This window comes from Jaculus jaculus, chromosome Y (assembly GCF_020740685.1).
Source record: "Jaculus jaculus isolate mJacJac1 chromosome Y, mJacJac1.mat.Y.cur, whole genome shotgun sequence".
Classification (NCBI taxonomy): Eukaryota; Metazoa; Chordata; class Mammalia; order Rodentia; family Dipodidae; genus Jaculus; species Jaculus jaculus.
This window is the reverse complement of record NC_059126.1, coordinates 4,862,329-4,866,169: the sequence shown is the minus strand read 5'-3', so window position 1 is coordinate 4,866,169 and position 3,841 is coordinate 4,862,329. Positions and strand designations below refer to the sequence as shown.

At 32.4% G+C, this 3,841-nt stretch overlaps 1 non-coding gene across 1 annotated transcript; it reads left to right on the top strand.

Annotated features, from left to right (window-relative positions):
* Positions 1-1,164: 1,164 nt before the first annotated feature.
* On the top strand, positions 1,165-1,292 carry LOC123457138. Its single transcript, XR_006634912.1, has one exon. It is a non-coding gene; the product is annotated as a small nucleolar RNA SNORA33 (small nucleolar RNA).
* Positions 1,293-3,841: the final 2,549 nt, after the last annotated feature.

Sequence of the window (3,841 nt, the reverse complement as noted above, 5' to 3'; positions counted from 1 at the left end):
CTCTGGTTTGTAAGTTTAGTAGTTTAATTATAATATGGCAAGGAAAGGGGCTGTTGAGGTTTGGGCTGTTTGGTGTTCTAAAGGATTACATTGTCTGCATTGGCATCTCTTTCCTAATGTGGGGGAAGTTTTCTTCTACGATTTTGTTGAAAACACCTCTTAAGACTCTTGATTATGTTCTATAGCTTCTACTATACCCTGAATTCTTATGTTTGATCCCATCATGTCCTGAATATTTTCAAATTCTCATTCATACTTTTCTATTAGATTGTCTTTCTCTTTGTTGGACTGTGTTATAAACTTTTCTGTTGCATTTTTTGAGCTAGAAAGGTTGTAATTTTATACATTTGCATGTTGGAAAATGCCTTTAGTCCTACTATTTAGGGGTCAGTGATAAAGGAATTGCTGTGAGTACAATGCCAGCCTGGGAAATACATAGTGAAATCAAGGTCAGCATGGGCTATAATGAAAATGTCAATGAAAAAAAAAAATGCTGTAATTTTCATTTTAGAGAATGACTATTTTATTACTATATTCACTTCAATTACTTTGTTTTGTAACTGTTCTTATTCCAAACTTGTACACATATTGCACATGGGATAAACTTATGCCTCAGCTCACTTACATTTCTTTGGAAAGCATAAATTATTTGAATTTTTCTCAGTCTGTTTATTTTCACTGGTTTTACAAGTTCTGTGCTTTCTTTAAGGCTGGTGGATGTCACAAAACTTTTGAACTAACTCAATTTTTTCTTACCATTCATAGTGAACTCAGACCATTCACAGTAACTTTTTCCATAGAAGCCATTTACCTCCTCTTCCCATGACAGTGCTGCTTCCTGCTAAAGCAGAAGGATTATATCTCTTAGGATAAGGACGTGCTCTCCTTGAAAGGGGACTCCTTATAAGGAGGAAGAGTTCCCCAGAAGAACCCACATTGACCCTAAGCATATTTCCACCATCTTCTGTATTAAAAAAATAAATTAATGTACACCTTATTAAATACCAGTTCCAGGTCTGGCTGTTGTTATGAATCTTAATGAAGCAATATGTATTACTGAAGAATTTATATTTTTCCAAATAGGAAAGTATGTTTTTGTTAGCTTTTAACATACAAGAACAACCTTTATTACCAGCTAAAAATCAGTTAGAGAATACTCAAACAAAGCCAGACAATTCATCTATTTATGTCAATGTTTTTTGCAGAAATTTAGAAAAACCTGTCAATAGTGATGCTCTTTTACAAGCCTTAATGGCAGTAGGTCATTATCGTCTCTGAAAATGGCTAGAATATTATACTGCAGGAGTGATTCCAAAAGTTAATTAAAATTTTCTATAACTTGTTATACACTTAATGCAAGTTGGAAAGGTTAACAAATTGCCTCAAAACCAAAAAGCTAGACTACCTAAACTATGTAGTAGTGGTGTGAAATGATAAGGACAATTAGATCAGGCTTTTGGATATGACTCAGATCTGATAAACTGAAAAGCTCTTCTTTAGTAATCATACGATTAATCATTTTCCATATGAATATTTACAAATCTTATTTCAAAATTTTATGGAAAGCCCAATGGACTGGTCTTTTTTATAAGAAATACTGGAAGTAAAGAGACACAGAGAGAGAATTGGCATGCTAGGTCCCCCAGTCACTATAATCAAAATCTGTCATATGCATGTGCCACTGTAAGTTCAGGTGTGAACTTCCATATACTTCACCGTGCTCATCTGGCTTACATCGGATCCAGGGAGTCAAACATGCACGCTTAGGGTTCACAGGCAAGCACATGTGTTTAAATGGGGGAAATATATATATATATATATATATATATATATACACACACACACATACACACACACACACACACACACACACACACACACACACACACACATATATATATATATATATATATATTTATTTATTTATTTATTTATAGCACTGTCATGGGAAGAGGAGGTAAATGGCTTCTAATGGAAAAAGTTACTGTGAATCGTCTGAGTTCACTATGAATGGTAAGAAAAAATTGAGTAATTTCAAAAGTTTTGTGACACCCACCAGCCATATATATATATATACATACACACATATATATATATGCATATACATATATATACATCCATATATGTGTATATATATATATATGTATATTTCAATGGAAAACCTTCTTGAGTATTTTGTTGAGTATATAAAGGTAATATGACTGGTTAAAATTTACTTCTTTTAAACATACATTGTTCTTTGCAAAATGGTGTAACTTTTTAAATTAAACCACTGGTAAGTGTATGTATAATTTTGTAGCAATTTTATATACTATTTCTTATCATTAAAGTTTACCTGTTTCATTTTGTTCATAGAAAATTAAATAAAAACAGAAATGTCTAAGGTCTATAACTTTGCTGTTTTTCAATATTATGTCTCCAAATTTACAAGTGAAAAATTACATATATGTACTTTCTGTGAAAGATGTATTGGTTTGGGCACTTTCTTCCCATACATATTGAGACACTTTGGATGCTCCATCTTTTTCTTGAAAGTGGTGGTTCCCCAACAGCTATCATATTCAGGGTTAGTTTGTTGGGATGGTCTAATTTAATGTATTTCCAAGCCTGAGTCTAGAAAGATTAAAGGTGAAGTTACCAACATGTTAAACTCAGTGGAATATGCTTTACTGAATACACATAATTACACCAAAATTCTTCATTTAGACATATGATTTCTTAAATCAAACATTTTTTTCTGTAAAATGGACAGTTTTAAGAATGTCCATTATATATCATTTAATTGGCATATGCATTTACAGTGCTTTTGATACAAAAGTATGGGCACTATTACAATTATGCAAATGTATGTCTTGTGTAAGAATGTATCAGGAACTCTTACATAGTAGAGTAGCCTATATAACACCTATTTTCTGTAATGTGCCAAAGACTCTGTACAGACAAGATGTGATGATTTAGTAAGTTGTTAAAGTTAACTTGTGAATTCTGTATTAATGATTTCTCATATGTTCAATTAGAAGGACTAACAGAGACGTCTTCCAATAATTTTAGCATTTCTATATTCTAGTTCTAATTTTTTTTATTGTTAGGGCCTTTGTCAAATATCAAGTAACTATAGTTGCTTAACCCAAAGTCTGGGTCCTCAAGTCTATTCCATTGGTCTATACACCTGTTTTTATGCCAGTACCATGCTGTTTTATTACTATGGCTTTGTAATATAGCTTTAGATCAGGTATGGTGATGCCACTGGATGTATTTCTTTTTCTGAGGATATACTTGTATATCTGAGGCCTTCTGTCTTTCATATGAAATCTGAGATCATTTTTTTCTATCTCTGTGAAGAACAATGCTGGGATTATAATTGGAATTGCATTAAATCTGTAAATTGCCTTTGGTAGGATTTACATCTTCCCAATGTTAATTCTGCCTGCCCAGGAGCAAAGGAGTCATTCCATTTTCTCAAGTACTCCTCAATTTGTTTTTTGAGTGTTTTTATGCTTTCATTGTATAGAACTTTCACTTCCTTGGTTAACGTTATTCCAAAGTATTTTATTATTTTTTGTGTTGCTACTGAAAATGGGACTACATCCCCATTTCTTTCTCCATATCTTTGTCATTTGAATATAGAAAGGCTACTGATTTTTGTGCATTGAATTTGTACCCTGCTACTTTGCTATATGAATTAATCACCTTCAGGAGTTTTGGGATATAGTCTCTCAGGTCTCTTACATATATAATCATGTCATCAGTGAATAGAGCTAAGTTAACTTCTTCCTTTGCAAATAGTATCCCTTTTATTTCTTTCAGAAGAAAAGATAGCATCTTCAACAGATAGTGTTGG